We start from the raw sequence: 19640 nt of genomic DNA on the forward strand, positions 1-19640 counted from the left end.
GTGATTTCCTTGCTCAGGGGTGACCCTCAAGATTGGGCCTTCTCATTGCCAGCAGGGGATCCTGCGTTACGCAATGTGGATGCGTTTTTTCTGGCCTTGGGCTTGCTTTATGAGGAACCTCATTTGGAACTTCAGGCAGAAAAAACTTTGATGGCACTATCTCAGGGGCAAGACGAAGCTGAAGTTTTCTGCCAAAAATTCCGTAAATGGTCTGTGCTTACTCAGTGGAATGAGTGCGCCTTGGCGGCAACTTTCAGAGAAGGTCTCTCTGATGCCGTTAAGGATGTTATGGTGGGGTTCCCTGTGCCTGCAGGTCTGAATGAGTCCATGACAATGGCTATTCAGATTGATAGGCGTCTGCGGGAGCGCAAACCGGTGCACCATCTGGCGGTGTCTATGGAAAAGACGCCAGAAAGTATGCAGTGTGATAGAATTCTGTCCAGGAGCGAGCGACAGAATTTTAGACGGAAGAATGGATTGTGTTTCTATTGTGGGGATTCTACTCATGTTATATCAGCATGCTCTAGGCGTACTAAGAAGCTTAATAAGTCTGTTTCCATTGGCACCATTCAGTCTAAGTTTATTTTGTCTGTAACCCTGATTTGCTCTTTGTCATCCATTGCCACGGACGCCTATGTTGACTCTGGCGCCGCTCTGAGTCTTATGGATTGGTCCTTTGCCAATCGTTGTGGTTTTGATTTAGAGCCTTTGGAGACTCTTATTCCTCTGAAGGGGATTGACTCCACCCCATTGGCTAATAATAAACCACAATACTGGACACAAGTAACCATGCGTATCAATCCGGATCACCAGGAGATTATTCGTTTCCTGGTGCTGTATAATTTACATGACGATTTGGTACTGGGATTGCCATGGTTGCAGTCTCACAACCCAGTCTTGGACTGGAGAGCAATGTCTGTGTTGAGCTGGGGATGTAAGGGTATTCATGGGGACTTACCTTTGGTTTCTATTTCGTCGTCCATTCCCTCTGAAGTCCCTGAGTTCCTCTTTGATTATCAAGACGTCTTTGACGAACCCAAGCTTGGGTCGTTACCTCCGCACCGTGAGTGCGATTGTGCCATAGATTTGATACCGGGTTGTAAATATCCCAAGGGTCGTTTGTTTAATCTGTCTGTGCCGGAACATGCTGCTATGCGGGAATATATAAAGGAGTCTTTGGAAAAGGGACATATTCGTCCGTCTTCTTCTCCCTTGGGAGCTGGGTTTTTCTTTGTCTCAAAAAAAGACGGCTCTTTGAGACCATGTATTGATTATCGGCTTCTGAATAAGATCACTGTTAAGTATCAATACCCATTGCCATTGCTTACTGATTTGTTTGCTCGTATAGAGGGTGCTAAGTGGTTCTCTAAAATTGATCTTCGTGGGGCGTATAATTTGGTGCGGATCAGGCAGGGGGATGAGTGGAAGACCGCATTTAATACGCCCGAGGGCCACTTTGAGTATTTGGTCATGCCTTTTGGTCTTTCTAATGCCCCTTCAGTTTTCCAGTCTTTTATGCATGATATTTTCCGCGATTTTCTGGATAAATTTATGATAATATATCTGGATGATATTCTGATTTTTTCTGATGACTGGGACTCTCATGTCCAGCAGGTCAGGAGAGTTTTTCAGGTTCTGCGGTCTAATTCTTTATGTGTGAAGGGGTCTAAGTGCGTTTTTGGGGTCCAGAAAATTTCCTTTTTGGGGTATATTTTTTCTCCCTCTTCCATTGAGATGGATCCCGTCAAGGTGCAAGCTATTTGTGACTGGACTCAGCCCTCCTCTCTTAAGGGTCTTCAGAGATTTTTGGGCTTTGCCAACTTTTACCGCCGATTTATTGCTGGTTTTTCGGATGTCGTTAAACCACTGACTGATTTGACCAGACAAGGCGCTGATGTTGCTAATTGGTCCCCTCATGCTGTAGAGGCCTTTCAGGAGCTTAAGCGTCGTTTTGCCTCTGCCCCTGTGTTGCGTCAGCCTGATGTGAATCTGCCTTTTCAGGTTGAGGTTGACGCTTCGGAGATCGGAGCTGGGGCAGTGTTGTCGCAGAAAGGTTCCGACTGCTCCGTCATTAGGCCTTGTGCCTTCTTTTCTCGCAAATTTTCGCCCGCAGAGCGGAATTATGATGTTGGGAATCGGGAGCTTTTGGCCATGAAGTGGGCGTTTGAGGAGTGGCGCCATTGGCTCGAGGGGGCTAGGCATCAGGTGGTGGTATTGACTGACCACAAAAATTTGATTTATCTTGAGACTGCCAGACGCCTGAATCCTAGACAGGCGCGCTGGTCTTTATTTTTTTCTCGCTTTAATTTTGTGGTGTCATACCTACCGGGTTCTAAGAATGTTAAGGCAGATGCCCTTTCTAGGAGTTTTGACCCGGACTCTCCTGGTAATTCTGAACCCACAGGTATCCTTAGGGAGGGAGTAATTTTGTCGGCCGTTTCTCCTGATCTGCGGCGGTCCTTGCAAGAGTTTCAGGCGGATAGACCGGATCGTTGTCCGCCTGATAGACTGTTTGTTCCGGATGATTGGACCAGCAGAGTCATCTCTGAGGTGCATTCTTCTGCATTGGCAGGTCATCCCGGAATTTTTGGTACCAGGGATTTGGTGGCAAGATCCTTCTGGTGGCCTTCCCTGTCACGAGATGTGCGAGTCTTTGTGCAGTCATGTGACGTTTGTGCTCGGGCCAAGTCTTGTAGTTCTCGGGCTAGCGGACTGCTGTTGCCCTTGCCTATTCCTAAGAGGCCTTGGACACACATCTCGATGGATTTTATTTCAGATCTGCCTGTTTCCCAGAAGATGTCTGTCATCTGGGTGGTCTGTGACCGTTTCTCTAAAATGGTCCATTTGGTTCCTCTGCCCAAGTTGCCTTCTTCTTCTGAGTTGGTTCCTCTGTTTTTTCAGAATGTTGTACGATTGCACGGTATTCCTGAGAATATTGTTTCTGACAGAGGTACTCAATTTGTGTCTAGATTTTGGCGGGCATTCTGTGCTAGGATGGGCATAGATTTGTCTTTTTCATCTGCTTTTCACCCTCAGACTAATGGCCAGACCGAGCGGACTAATCAGACCCTGGAGACATATCTGAGGTGTTTTGTCTCTGCTGACCAGGATGATTGGGTTACGGCCAGGAGGATAATTCTTGGGTCAATGCATCTGATGTTCATGCTTCTGATCTTGTTCGTGCCTTCCATAGGGCTCATCCTGGTCGCCCTGGTGGATCTGGTGAGGGTTCGGTGCCCCCTCCTTGAGGGGGGGGTACTGTTGTGAATTTGGATTCTGGGCTCCCCCGGTGGCCGCTTGTGGAATTGGACTTGTCATCCTCTTTCCTGTTTCACCTGGTTCCATCGGTAGTGGGTGTCGCTATTTAAGCTCATTTCTCTGGTGGTTTCTTGCCGGTCAACAATGTTATCTGATGCCTCTCAGTGCTTGTTCCTGCTTCTAGACTACTACTAGATAAGTTGGACTTTTGTCCATGTTTTGTTTTGCCTATTTGTTCCAGTTCACAGCTGAAGTTTTGTTACTGTGTCTGGAAAGCTCTCGTTGATCAGGGATTGCTACTCTGGCGTTATGAGTTAATGCCAGAGTTTAAGGTAATCTCTGGATGGTGTTTTGTTAGTGTTTTTCTGCTGACCATGAAAGTATACTATCTGTCTTCTGCTATCTAGTAAGCGGACCTCAAATTTGCTAAGACTATTTTCCTGCTGCGTTTGTTGTTTCATCTGAACTCACCGTCATTATATGTGGGGGGCTACTGTCTTCTTTGGAATATTTCTCTAGAGGTGAGCCAGGTCTTATATTTCCCTCTGCTAGCTATTTAGGTCTTAGGCCAGAGCTGGGCATCTAGCTTTAAATAGGAAATGCTACCTGGCTATTTCTAGTTGCGCGGCAGGCTTAGTTCATGGTCAGTATAGTTCCATCTTCCGAGAGCTTGTCCCTCTATAGGCTTGCTATGATCTCTGCCTGCAGAGATCATGACAGGGGGGAAGCTGAGCCATTCTTCCAAGGGGGTAAAGCTGGGCCATTCATACAAGGGGGGGAAAGCTGGGCCATTCATACAAGGGAGAGGAAAGCTGAGCCATTCATACAAGGGGGGGGGAAGCTGGGCCATTCATACAAGGGGGAGGAAAGCTGAGCCATTCATACAAGGGGGGAGAGCTGAGCCATTCATACAAGGGGGAGGAAACTGAGCCATTCATCCAAGGAGGAGGAAACTGAGCCATTCATCCAAGGAGGAGGAAACTGAGCCATTCATACAAGGGGAAGGAAACTGAGCTATTCATACAAGGGGGGGGGGAAGCTGAGCCATTCATACAAGGGGGAGGAAACCTGAGCCATTCATACAAGGGGGGGAGAGCTGGGCCATTCATTCAAGGGGAGGAGAGCTGAGCCATTTATACAAGGGGGGGAAGCTGAGCCATTCATACAAGGGGGAGGAGACCTGAGCCATTCATATAAGGTTGGGGGAGAGCTGAGCCATTCATATAAGGGGGGAAGGCTGGGCCATTCATACAAGGGGGGGGGGGGGAGCTGAGCCATTCATACAAGGGGAGGAAAGCTGAGCCATTCATCCAAGGGGGTAAAGCTGGGCCATTCATACAAGGGGGGAAAGCTAGGCCAATCATACAGGGGGGGGGGGAAGCTGGGCCATTCATACAAGGGGGAGGAAAGCTGAGCCATTCATACAAGATGGGAGGGGGGGAAGCTGAGCCATTCATAAAAGATGGGAGGGGGGAACAATTTGAGTGGAGATGGGGGGATTTATTATTTATTATGTGTGTGGTGAGTTTGAGTGGGGATGGGGGATTTATTATGTGTGGGGACAATTGAAGTGGGGATGGAGGGATTTATTGTGTGTGGGGACAATTTGAGTGAGGATAGGGGGATTTATTATGTGTGGGGAGAATTGGAGTGGGATGAAGGATTTAATGCGTGGGGATATTTGAGGATACAAAATGAAGAGCAAAGGGGGAGATGGGGAAACAGTATGGGGGAATGGGGGACATGTATGAGGAAACAGTACTAGGCAATATGGGGCATGTATGAGAAAACAGTACGGGGGAATGGGGCCATGTATGAGGAAACAGTACTAGGCAATGGGGGCATGTATGAGGAAACAGTACTGGGGAATGGGGGGCATGTATGAGGAAACAGTATGGGGGATGGGGCAGACACTATGGGGAGCGAATGGGGGAATGTATGTGTAGCGCCCCCACCGCCGCAGGGCCGAGGGATACCCGGTACCGGGCCTACGAGTCTCTGCTGCTGGGGGTTGTCACGGCGGCTAGGCCCCGGTCCGTGACCCTGCCGTGGGGCGCACAGTGAATAATAGGTGTGGATGTTGGTGGTGCAGTTGTGGGGTGCAGGTCGCGGTAAATAACGAGGACACCAAGTTGCAGTCTCTTTACCTCTTTACTGGAGATCTCTGAGTCCTCAGTCCAGAATACGGTTCACCAGGCTGCGCAAGTCCGGCCGGTCCAATGGCACCTCCAGAGTTCACTTCACAGGTGGAAATCGGTGCCTTCCTTCTTAGCGCTATGTGTTGTAGTCCTTCCCTGCTGTGCTTACGGAAAGTACCCCACAACCGTTGTGTCTGTATCTTAAGTTCCCTCACAACTCGATTAAATGATGTTCTTCTAATCGTCCGTCCCTTCCTGATGTTACAGTTAGAACGGCACCCGTTTGTCGGGTAGGCCTGGAGTTCTTCCGGGACCCTAGAGACGCCCCTCTCCCGCAATTGCCTCCCAAGACTTCATAGGTGATATGTGTTAGACAGCCCGCCTTAAACTGACTGTCCTGCCGCTGTTTAGAGTATTGCTTGAAGCTGAATGTTATAATACTCCCTCGGCGTTCCGGCCACCGGTAGTGCGCCTCAGTAGGGTGTTGCTCCGGTCTTACAGCACGACCCCTACTGGAATTCTCCTATCGCTTGATCTCGTTTCTCACTCAGCACAATCTATCTCGCTTCTAGTCCTTTCTTGGGCCCCGCCGCTTCCCGGAGCTGGCGCGGACCCGTTACGTTCTTTCCAATGCCAAGCCTCTGTCAGGATCCCACCCCTGACAGAGACCCTACTGTCTCTTCCTCCACAACACCCTCTGCCACTAGGTGTTGCTTCGTCCAATCCAGTCAGCTTTCTGATCTAACTTCCTGCCTGACCCCCAGTTTACCCACTATGGTGGGGAGTGGCCTAATGAATAGCACCCTTAGCTCCCCCCGGAGGCCCGGCTGTGAAATGTATTGGTGTCTGTGATACCTGATCAGATGAACTCCTTCAGTGCCATCGGACGCACCGTAGCTCCCCATAGTGGCGGAGCCACAGTACTGCAACGACCAGGACTCTGGGGCGCTGCACTCCCCCCTGATTAAACACAGTACTCCGGGACTGGGAAGAAAACAACAATACAAGTTAGCAAAAAGACATACAGTTTTGTTGAGTGCAATAACAATAAGCATATTTGAACAGAGCTTCCCTTTATGGGAGGTGAGGACACTTGAACGTTACAAACATGGTAAAATATCATAGCAACATGCTATAATTAACTTTTCTTACCCAACCGGGTATTCTACTAAGTGCAAAAATTGTTGAACAATAATTTAACTTTGCCTTTAAGGACATACACTCTGAATCCACTAAAGACCTTCCTATAATCACATTATAAGGTATTTTAACTTTTTCATTCTCCTTCTTTAAATCTGCAGGACCGCCTGTCCTATCGGCACCAGACCTACTGCCTCTCCTTTCAGTTACAGGACCGCCCCGTTCAGCCAGGGCCTACTGCCTTTTCAACTACTATACACAGTATAGAACATAACATTACTTTCAGTTTTAGAGCACGGAGCCATCTCTTCTTGACTCCTATGAGAACTCAGGGTTTACCTTCTATCCCCATTAACTATCCATCAGCATTATCAAAAACATTTTCTATCGAACATTAAACCTTCTCATTATCTTTCTGTCTACTATGCATGCTGGACACCACGTCTATCTCTACGGGTCCACTGCATCCTTCTTCTATCTTTCACCTTTTTCTTCTCAGAGCACATTATCAATATTTCTTCACATTTAACCAATTAAACACATATAACTTTTCTCATATAAACATTATCATCATTTCCTTTGGTCAAGACATTATTGCTACTCATCTTAAGCAATATTACTATCGAAGCGTGACAAATGAACATCCCCTTTAAGAGAGGACCAAGTTTCTATGAGGTAGCACGCCTTCTCAAGCTACCTGTCCATACTCAGCAAAGGTTCCAGTGCGGTATCTTCGCAAAGAGTCTTTAAGTAAAACCAGTAGGGAGCGCCTTTAATAAGGTGCAAACTATATACAAGGAGTTCGGATCATGCACTGTTCATGATTTCAGCAGTTCTTTTAAATAACGTAGAAAAATAGAAAACAACCAAAAACAATAGGGATCCCGGGTCAACAAAGGGATCCCTTTAGAAGTTTACCCTGAGCGGGTTTAGCAGGACAACGAGAAACAGTAACTATTTACAGATTCATGGTATCGAGGTTTATCCTTCTAAATCGGGAGGCGGCTTCCGCGAGTACCGGTCTCCCCCCGCCACCACATAGAGGGCGTCCGCACCCTGGATAGGGGTCTGGGTACTCACGGTTCTCCTTGGAGTGATGGCCCGCAGGCATTTGGCGCACAGAGAAATCGGGGCAATAACCGCCGGCCTTGAGGAATCATCAGAGGATGGTACGGTCACTTCCGGCTTGTATTTGCGTACGTGCAGGGCATACCACCCCTTATCCCCCCAGTGGCGGGTGTACCGAACCCGGTCTCCTGGGTAAAGATCCCGGCCTGGGTGTCCTTCAATGAGGTGTGCCTCTACATCCCGCCGGTTTACAAACACTTCCAAGGCAAGACCGGGCTCCTTAATGAAGCCCCAACCTCCCTGCAGCCGGAAGGTATTGATCACGCCATAGCGCTGCGGCCCCCAGTTCTCCTCCGCAACTTGCCTGACTTGGGCTTTATTCTGAAGGTCCTTCTCTCGCTCAGCCTGACTCCGGAGCTCCTTCTTGCGGGCCCATTCTTCCTCTTGCTGGCGCAGCTGTTGGCGGTACTCCCTCTGGCGGATGACTTCGATACTCTCCCCCTCCTCTTGGGCATCCCCTGGAAACCCCATCAGGTTGGTAGTGGCCGCACGGGTCCATTTGAAGGTTACCCATTCTCCCTGGAGCTGCGTGGGTTGTTTGATGGGCCGTAGGGGGCGATCGGCCGTCTGCAGAGTTTCCCAGGGCCTCTCGCACTCGATGCGGCTACACACTCGCCCGGGTGGTTGTGGTGGGGGTGAGTCTACATCCACCAGCAGGGGCTCTTCAATCGCCACGCCGGGATCGGCGCGGTTACCTGCCTCCGATGCACCCCCGGTGTCGGCCTCCTCCATTGTCGGCTGCAGGGCCGATACCTGGTGCGGGGGCGGCTCCTCGCCAGGGGTGGTTGCTCGCTGGCACAGACTCCGGAACTGCCGGCACAGCTCCTCCACTTCTGCCCCGAGGATTTCCTGGTTAGCGCAGCCTGGTATGGACTCCGCCGGCTCCCATTGGTAGAACCCGGCACGGGTCTTCTCTCCCTCCCCGGGGTGACTTCCGCGCTTCATGCTGCCAATCGGATTCTGCCTCATGGTCTCCAGAAGTTCCTGCCCCTCCCCGTCCGGAGGGTGGCCTTTCTCTCCTCCACCATCCCACACTAGGAGGCGGGCCCTTCTCCTTGATGGGCATATTCTCTGGACATAGTAATATCGGTGAGGGGCGGGCTCCATCTTCGCGCCACTCTTCCAAGCTACGCCCACGAAGACACGCCCCATGCTCCCTGCGCGCCACATAGTGTTATAATGGCGGCGGTTTTGGCGGGGAATGTCGGGACACAGTCTTTGCAACATAATACAGTCCTAACACAGTAGACCACAGTTCCAAGGCACACATGACCTGATTCTTCAGGCTTAAGTAGATCCTGTTCGTGACGCCAAGTTGTAGCGCCCCCACGGCCGCAGGGCCGAGGGATACCCGGTACCCTGGCCTACGAGTCTCTGCTGCTGGGGGTTGTCACGGCGGCTAGGCCCCGGTCCGTGACCCTGCCGTGGGGCGCACAGTGAATAATAGGTGTGGATGTTGGTGGTGCAGTTGTGGGGTGCAGGTCGCGGTAAATAACGAGGACACCAAGTTGCAGTCTCTTTACCTCTTTACTGGAGATCTCTGAGTCCTCAGTCCAGAATACGGTTCACCAGGCTGCGCAAGTCCGGCCGGTCCAATGGCACCTCCAGAGTTCACTTCACAGGTGGAAATCGGTGCCTTCCTTCTTAGCGCTATGTGTTGTAGTCCTTCCCTGCTGTGCTTACGGAAAGTACCCCACAACCGTTGTGTCTGTTTCTTAAGTTCCCTCACAACTCGATTAAATGATGTTCTTCTAATCGTCCGTCCCTTCCTGATGTTACAGTTAGAACGGCACCCGTTTGTCGGGTAGGCCTGGAGTTCTTCCGGGACCCTAGAGACGCCCCTCTCCCGCAATTGCCTCCCAAGACTTCATAGGTGATATGTGTTAGACAGCCCGCCTTAAACTGACTGTCCTGCCGCTGTTTAGAGTATTGCTTGAAGCTGAATGTTATAATACTCCCTCGGCGTTCCGGCCACCGGTAGTGCACCTCAGTAGGGTGTTGCTCCGGTCTTACAGCACGACCCCTACTGGAATTCTCCTATCGCTTGATCTCGTTTCTCACTCAGCACAATCTATCTCGCTTCTAGTCCTTTCTTGGGCCCCGCCGCTTCCCGGAGCTGGCGCGGACCCGTTACGTTCTTTCCAATGCCAAGCCTCTGTCAGGATCCCACCCCTGACAGAGACCCTACTGTCTCTTCCTCCACAACACCCTCTGCCACTAGGTGTTGCTTCATCCAATCCAGTCAGCTTTCTGATCTAACTTCCTGCCTGACTCCCAGTTTACCCACTATGGTGGGGAGTGGCCTAATGAATAGCACCCTTAGCTCCCCCCGGAGGCCCGGCTGTGAAATGTATTGGTGTCTGTGATACCTGATCAGATGAACTCCTTCAGTGCCATCGGACGCACCGTAGTTCCCCATAGTGGCGGAGCCACAGTACTGCAATGACCAGGACTCTGGGGCGCTGCATATGCAGGCACAGTATGAGTAGCGATGTGAAAAATGTATGTGGACAGAGTACTGGGAGTGAGGGCGATGGGATGTGTGCAGACACAGTATGTGGGAGTCAGGTGTGCATGCAGTATAGAAAGTGAGGGGGTAAATATATGAGGAGACAGTATGGTGAACAGAAGGGATGTGAGATGAGACAGTATGAGGAGGGAGGGGAATAGTGTGATGAGACAGTAGGGGGGGAGAAAAGTGAGTGGGCACAGAATAGAAACTGAGTAGTGGGGACAGTGTAAGGGCACAGCCAGGAGGGGACAGTATACCAAGGAGGGGAGTGTGATGAGAGAGTACAGTATAAATACTGGGCCCTAGAGGGGGGACACAGTGTGAGTGGACAGTGTGAAGAGGGGGCCGGTATGGAAAGGAGAGGTCAGTGTAAAGAGCATGTACCATAAGAGGGACAGTGTGGGGGTCATGTTTTGTGCAGACAATATAGTGAGGGGCAATTTTTCATTCAGCAGCATTATAATGACACTTGTATCTTTAAGGACATCATGTGGAGATTTTCTGCAATAGAGAGGAGAAGATGGAAGTCTGCAGAGACGAGCTGTGGATGAGAAAACTCATAATGGGGTCTGGACAAGATGAAGAAAAGAAGGAGAACGGCTCCAGAGGCGACGGCATCTATAAGGTACCTGGATGTAAATTTTATTTGTGATACTTACTAACTCTCATGTTTTTATTTATGTTAGGAGCATTAAAGGGGATGTCCAGGTTTGTAATGAGTCTGCAGTCATTCTTTGTGACTGCAGACTTCTGACTTCTCACAGTGCGCACTGCACGCCGTCAGGATTCTCTTGTGCCAGCGATTTACATACATGCGGTCACATGCTGACTAGACATGTGTGGCCTCACTCTATGAAAATGAACTGAGCATTCAGAATCCTGCGATGTCAGGATTCAGCTCTGCAGGTTCCAGTAGTCGTCACATGGACACTTCACTCATATGCGACTTTCACACTTATGGTCCTGTGACAATGAGCTTCTCTTCTGCTTCTCTCTGTTTTTCACTGAACATTGAGAGTATTAGGAAGAGAAGCTTGTCGGTAAATGACTAATTGTGCAAATCGCATGTGTGCTGGGGGGGGCGCCAAAATGAATTCTTTCCCCGGGTGCCAGAAAACCGACATACACCTCTGCCGGTATGCTACTGCTAGGGGTGGTTACCGGGTCTGGTGGAGGGATGTCTGTGCACAGTGCAGCACAGGCAGTGAGGCAGGGACTGAGGGTGTGCACAGCGAGAGAATGGAGGCCCGGAGACTGCCCATCCCTGTCTACGCCGTAGCCCTCATTATCATAGGAATATGTCAGTTAATATATTGTTTTTGTAAAGCTTTATAGTGTAGTTTTAGGTCAGAGAGGAATGGTTAGGGATGAGCTAGCAAGGTGCAGGGACAGGTACTGATGCCTATTTGCGGACATGTGCGGCACTTGCGGTTTTGCACTTGCGGTGAGACAAAAAAACACTGCTACATTTTTTTCCATTGCTGCAAGTACCGCATTTTCCAGAACGCAGCAAAACCGCAAGTGCCGCACATGTCCGCAAGTCCCATAGGGAATGAATGAGGCAGAACGCAGTGTTGCCGTAAGTGATTCGTTACGCGGCAGATGCGGAAAAACTGCCGGATCTGCTGCAAAAGGCTACTTTCGCATCAGCGATTTATGCCAAAGTCACTGCCGATAGTGTCATACTCACCAATGGGGGAGGCAGCACTTAAAGTGCCTAGGACAGCAGAAATTCTAAATACGGCCCTGGACAGAATCTTAAAAAAATCCAGAAAACCACAGTGTATGATTTTTACATAATTAATGTGCATTAAATTGCATGAAATAAGTATTTGATTCAATAGAAAAACATAGCTTAATATTTGTTACAGAAACCTTTGTTTCCTGAAATTCTTGACCAATTTTGCACACACTGCAGCAGGAATTTTGACCTACTGCTCCATACAGATCTATTTATCTTTCAGGTGTCGGGGCTGTTGCTGGGTAACATTGAGTTTTCAGCTCCCTCCAAATATTTTCTAGTGGGTTTAGGTCTGGAGACTAGCTTGGACACTCCAGGACCTTGAAATGCTTCTTGCAGAGGCATTCCTTAGTTGTCCTGGCTGCGGGTTTTGGGTCAATGTCATGCTTTTAGACCCAGCCATGACCCATCTTTAATGCTCTTGCAGCGCCCCAGAGTCCTGGTCGTTGCAGTACTGTGGCTCCGCCACTAAGGGGAGCCATGGTGCGTTCGATGGCACTGAAGGAGTTCCTCCAATCAGGTATCACAGACACCAATATGTTTCACAGCTGGGCCTCCGGGGGGAGCTAAGGGTGCTATTCATTAGGCCACTCCCCACCATAGTGGGTAAACTGGGGGTCAGGCAGGAAGTTAGAGAGAACGCTGACGGGATTGAACGGAGCAACACCCTGTGGCAGGGGGTGTTGTGAAGGGAGAGACTGTAGGGTCTCTGCCAGGGGTGGGATCCTGGCAGAGGCTTGGCATTGAAAGAACGTAACGGGTCCGCGCAGGCTCCTGGAAGCGGCGGGACTCAAGAAAGGACTAGAAGCGAGATAGATTGTGCTGAGTGAGAAACGAGATCAAGCAGAAGGAGAATACCAGCAGGGGTTGTGCTGAAAGAGGCAGCACCCTGCTGAGGCGCAATACCGGTGGCCGGAACGCCGAGGGAGTGGATTAGAATACAGCTTCAAGCCATACTCCAAACAGCGGCAGGACAGTCGGTCTCAGGCGGGCTGTCTACCACATATCACCTATGAAGTCTTGGGGGGCAATTGCGGGAGAGGGGCGACTCTAGGGTCCCGGAAGAACTCCAGGCCTACCTGACAAACGGGTGCCATTCCAACCTGAATACAGGGAAGGGGTGGATTACAGAGGAACATCAAATCGAGTTGTGAGGGAACTTAAGAAACAGACACAACCGTTGTGGGGTTACTTTCCGTGAGCACAGCAGGGAAGGACTACAACACATAGCGCTAGAAGGAAGGCACAGATTTCCACCTGAGAGGAGAACTCTGGAGGTGCCATTGGACCGGCCGGACTTGCGTAGCCTGGTGAACCGTATTCCGGACTGAGGACTCAGAGATCTCCAGTAAAGAGGTAAAGAGACTGCAACCTGGTGTCCTCGTTATTTACCGCGACTTACACCCCACAACCGCACCGCTCCATCGCTACCATTACTACCACCTATTACACCGGACGTCCCCCACTGACGGACAGGGCCACGGACCGGGTCTAGCCACCGTGACAACCCCGAGACTGAGAACTAGAGGCCCGGCTCCGGGTACCCCTCGGCCCTGCGGCGGTGCGGGGGCGCTCCACTCTCATTGAGGGAAGAAGGTTGTTGGCCAAAATCGTGTAATACATGACCCCATCCACCCTCCCTTCATTTCGGTACAGTCATCCTGCCCCCTTTGCAGAAAGGCCCCCCAAAAGTATGATGTCTCCCCCTCCATGCTTCATGCATGGGATGTTGTTCTTGGGGTTGTACTCACCTTTCTTCTTCCTCCAAACACAGCGATTGGAGTTGATACCAAAAAGTTCTATTTTGGTCTCATCTGACCACATGACTTTCTGTCATGCCTACTTTGGATCATCCAGATGGTCATGGGCGAATTTCAAACAGGCCTGGACATGGGCTCTGCAGGATTTTAATCCATGACGACGTAGTATGTTACTATCAGTAATGTTTAAGACTGTGGTCCCAGCTATCTTTAGGTCATTGACCAGGTCCTCCTGTGTAGTTCTGAGCTGATTCCTGATTTTTTTCAGCATCATCCTTACCCGACGAGGCATGGAGCCACAGACCTAGGAACATTGACAGTCATCTTGTGTTTTTTCCATTTTCTAATAATTGTACCAACAGTTGTTGCCTTCACACCAAGCCGGTTTCTATTGTTCTGTAGCCCATCCCAACCTTGTGAAGGTCTACAATTTTGTCCCTGCTGTCCTTAGACAGCTCTTTGGTCTTGCACATGGTGAAGAGGTTGGAGTGTGATTGATTGAGCTCCTGTGTATAATGGCGCTGATGATCACTGTATTACTTGTATACTTTATACACAGGAGCTTTGTTTATTTTGTAATGTCACTGGTAGTGTTGAGCGATACCTCCCGATATCGGGAAATATCGGATCGGATTGGATCGGACCGATGCCCAAAAAATATTGGATATCGCCGATTCTGATACCGGAAACCAATGCAAGTCAATGGGACACAAATATCGGAATTAAAATAAACCCTTTCTTTCCTTGAACATCCAGTTCCGGAGGGGGGAAGAGTGTGGGCGGTGCGTGGGCGGAGACTGTGTCTGTGTGTGTGGGCGGGGTCTGTGCGGGACCGTGGGGGGTCGTGCGGGCCAGCCGGTGGTCTGTACGGGCCTCTCGGGGGTCTGTGCGGGCTGCCGGAGATCTGTGCGGGCCTGCCGGGGGTCTGTGCGGGCCTCTCGGGGGTCTGTGCGGGCTGCAGGGGGTCTGTGCGGGCCTGCCGGGGGTCTGTACGGGCCTCTCGGGGGTCTGTGCAGGCCTCTCGGGGGTCTTTGTGTCTGTGTGCAGGCATCATCCGATGGGACTACAAGTCCCATCGGGCTATGCCTGCTACAATGACAGTGATTGACACATTAGCCAATGATGGGACAGTAGTAATCCCATCATCCGGCTTATGTGTTGAATGTAAACAAAACACAAACATACATACTACATACATACAACATACATACATACAACATACATACAACATACTACATGCATACTACATACATACTGTTGTGAATTCCGTTCTCGGACTCCCTCCTGTGGTCATGAATGGTACTTTGGTTAGTTCTGCTCTTGGGCTCCCTATGGTGGCTTCGAGCGGAACTGCTGGTCACTAGGTTGACTTTATCAGCTGCTCTCGTTATGTTGCTATGCTGCTTCCCTATTTAACTCCACTCAGATCATTACCTGATGCCAGCTGTCAATGTATCAGAATTGGTTCAGATCTCTCTTGGACTTCTCTGAGGACCTGTCTACTCCAGCAGAAGCTAAGTCCCTGCTAGTTCATTTGTTGTTACTGCTACCTGAATATATTTCTTAGCTCTGCTAAATTCTAGTCCAGCTTGCTATCATGATGTTTCCTTGCTAGCTGGAAGCTCTGGGGTGCAGTGTTGCACCTCCACACTGTGAGTCGGTGCGGGGGTCTTTTTGCATACTCTGTGTGGTTTTGTAGTTTTTTAATGCTGACCGCATAGTATTATTTTCTATCCTCTGACTATTTAGTAAGTCTGGCCTCCTATGCTAAAACCTGTTTCATTCCTGTGTTTGTGACTTTCCTCTTAACTCACAGTCAATATATGTGGGGGGCTGCCTTTATCTTTGGGGAATTTCTCTGAGGCAAGGTTAGGCTTCTATTTCTATCTTTAGGGGTAGTTAGCTCTTAGGCTGTGAAGAGGCGTCTAGGGAGAGTTAGGTACGCTCCACGGCTATTTCTAGTGTGTGCGATAGGAGTAGAGTTTGCGGTCAGCAGAGTTCCCACTTCCCAGAGCTAGTTCCGTTTTTTGAGTTTACTCATCAGGTCATTCCAAGTGCTCCTAACCACCAGGTCCATAACACATACATACAACATACTACATACATACTACATACATACAACATACATACAACATACCACATACATACAACATACATACAACATACATACTACATACATACAACACACATACAACATACTACATACATACTACATACATAAAACATACATACTACATACATACTACATACAACATACATGCTACATACTACATACATACTACATACATACATACTACATACATACTACATACAATACATTCATACATTACATACATATAGACATATAGTACATATAACATAGAGTACATACTCATCATCACTTGTCACTTTGATCCCCGAAGCCAGTGTCATCTGTAAAAAATATTAAAATAACAAATAAACAATATACTCCCTGATCCGCATAAATCCACAAGTGTCCCACTACGATCTCCCGTGGAGAACAGCAGCATCAGCTGATGCGACCGCTCTCTAGGGGCTCCAGGAATACAATGACGAGTGGGAGGTATCCTTCCGCACTGTATTCCTCCTCCACTGTAAAAAATAGTCTCTAGTCTCACTTTTGGCATTGCTGTGTGAGAAAGTTCCCACACAGCTTTATCCATAAAGTGAGACCAGTGAACTAAGGTAACCTCTCAGTGATGCACTGCAGGAGCCATTGTCTCCTGTCAGTGTGTCACTGAAGGTCCTATAGAGCAGTGACATCACCCGATGTCACTGTTCTACAGGGGAGATCATCGTGGGACACTCGTTATTAATTGGACTACGGCAGACAGGTAGTATACGGTTTATTATTTTACTTTTTTGCAGGCACTGAAGTATGGTAAGTATGGTTAAATTAAGAATATTAAAATACTTTTTTCTGGCTGTGTCTTTATTTTTTTAACTCTTTCACTACTGTAGGATTAATAATGGATAGGCGTCTTATTGACGCCTCTCCATTATTAACCCGGCTTAATGTCACCTTACAATAGCAAGGTGACATTAACCCCTTATTACCCCATATCACACCGCTACACAGGAGTGGGAAGAGAGGGGCTAAGTGCCAGAATTGGCACATCTTACAGATGCGCCATTTCTGGGGCGGCTGCGGACTGGTATTTGTAGCTGGGGGGACCAATATCCATGGCCACTCTCTAGGCTATGAATATCATCCCGCAGCTGTTTGCATAGCCTTTCTGGCTATAAAATATAGAGGGACCCCACGTCATTTTTTTGGGGTCCCCCTATTTTAATGGGTATGACCATGGGTATTACCCCCTACAAATATTGGCCCCCGGCCGTCAGCTTTCCCCCTCTGGAGCAGAAAATTGCACGGGAGCCCACATCATTTTTTTCCCCGTTTTTTTCCCCATTTTTTCTTTATGTTCATTTATCAACATCGGCCTATCTATGGATATATCTATCTATAGATATATCTATAGATACATAGATGTTTCTATCCATATATCTATCTGGCTAATTTCACACATCAGGTTTTTGCCGTCAGGCACAATCGGCGAGTTTTGAAAAAAAACGATCCGTTTTTTTCTGCTGGATCCGTTTTTTCTCATAGAGTTTACAGAAAAACAGCCGCACACGTGTGTGCTGCTGTTTTTCTGTAAACATTGTGACTGTTCAGCCTGCACCCTCCGCTCCTTGATACAGAGTGCACCACATTTTTTCAGACTGCATAACACTTTTCTCGTAGAGTTGCATTAGCGCCGGATTGCGCCTGATGGCCACATGTTTCATCTGTTTTTTGCCATATCCATCAAAAAAGCTGTTTCCGCCAGACGGAAAACACATACAGAGGAACGGTTTTTCTGTCCGGCGAAAAAACACAGCACAGCGATGGATCCGGCGAAAAACGTATGAAACTGAGATGTAAAATGATGAATCCGGCCTCCGAATCCGTTTTTTCATGCATGTTTCCATTCAAATCATGCAGATTTTCCATGTATTTATTTATTTATTGCCAAAAACTGTATCAAAACCGCTTAAAAACCGCACCAAAAACTGCATCAAACCTGCACCAAAACTGCATCAAAAACTTCATCATAACTGCACCAAAAACTGCATCAAAACTGCATCGAAAATTGCACCAAAAACTGCACCAAGACTGCATCAAAAACTGCATTAAAACTGCACCAGTTTTTGATGCAGGTTTTGATTCCGTTTTTGGTGCCGTTTTGATGCAGTTTTTGGTGCAGTTATGATGCAGTTTTTGGTGCGGTTTTTGATGCAGTTTTGATGCAGTTTTTGGTGCAGTTATGATGCAGTTTTGGTGCAGTTTTTGATGCGGTTTTTGGTGCAGTTTTGATGCATATTTTAGTGCGGTTTTTGATGCAGTTTTGATGCAGTTTTGATGCAGTTTTTGTTGCAGTTTTGATGCAGCTTTTGGTGCGTTTTTTGCGTGGTTTTGATGCAGTTTTTGGAAATTAATAAATTATTAAACGGAAAATGTGCATGATTTGAATGGAAACATGCATGAAAAAATGGATTCAGAGGCCGGATTCATCATTTTACATCTGTTTCATATGTTTTTTGCCGGATCCGTCGCTGTGCGTTTTTTGTATGTGTTTTCCGTCCAGGGGAAACAGCTTTTTTGATGGATCCGGCAAAAAACGTGTGGCCATCAGGCGCAATCCGGCGCTAATACAACTCGATGAGAAAAAACAGATCCAGCAGAAAAAAAACAGATTGTTTTTTTTTCAAAACTCGCAGGATTGTGCCTGATGGCAAAAACCTGATGTGTGAAATTAGCCAGATAGATATATGGATAGAAACATCTATGTATCTATAGATATATCTATAGATAGATATATCCATAGATAGGCCGATGTTGATAACTGAACATAAAGAAAAAAACGGGAAAAAAAATGACGTGGGCTTCCGTGCAATTTTCTGCGCCAGAGGGGGAAAGCTGATGGCCGGGGGCCAATATTTGTAGCCTAGGAAGGGGGTAATACCCATGGCCCCACCCAGGCTATGAATATCAGCCCGCAGCTGTCTGCGTAGCCTTTACTGGCTATTAAAATAGGGGGACCCCAAAAATATGATGTGGGGTCCCCCTATATTTTATAGCCAGAAAGGCTATGCAGACAGCAGTGGGCTGATATTCATAGCCTAGAGAGGGACCATGGATATTGCCCCCCCCCGGCTACAAATACCAGTCCACAGCCACCCCAGAAATGGCGCATAAGATGGCACATGTAAGATGTGCAAATTCAGGCACTTAGCCCCTCTCTTCCCACTCCCGTGTAGCGGTGGGATATGGGGTAATAAGGGGTTAATGTCACCTTGTTATTGTAAAGTGACATTAAGCTGGGTTAATAATGGAGAGGCGTCAATAAGACGCCTATCCATTATTAATCCTAGAGTAATGAAAGAGTTAAAAACAAAATAAAGACACAGCCAGAAAAAAGTATTTTATTATTCTTAATTTAACCATACCTACCATACTTCAGTGCCTGCAAACAACGTAAAATAATAAACCGTATACTACCTGTCCGCCGTAGTCCAATTAATAACGAGTGTCCCACGATGATCTCCCCTATAGAACAGTGACATCGAGTGATGTCACTGCTCTATAGGACCTTCAGTGACACACTGACAGGAGACAATGGCTCCTGCAGTGCATCACTGAGAGGTTACTATAGTTCACTGGTCTCACTTTATGGCAAAAGCTACGTGGGGACTTTCTCACACAGCAATGCCAAAAGTGAGGCTAGGGACTATTTTTTACAGTGGCCGAGGAATGCAATGCGGAAGGATGCCTTCCTCCCGTCATTCTATTCCTGGAGCCCCTAGAGAGCGGTCACATCAGCTGATGCTGCCGTTCTCCACGGGAGATTGTCGAGGGACACTCGTGGATTTCTGCGGATCAGAGAGTATATTGTTTGTTTGTTATTTTAATATTTTTT

Source organism: Ranitomeya variabilis, chromosome 3 (assembly GCF_051348905.1).
Source record: "Ranitomeya variabilis isolate aRanVar5 chromosome 3, aRanVar5.hap1, whole genome shotgun sequence".
Classification (NCBI taxonomy): Eukaryota; Metazoa; Chordata; class Amphibia; order Anura; family Dendrobatidae; genus Ranitomeya; species Ranitomeya variabilis.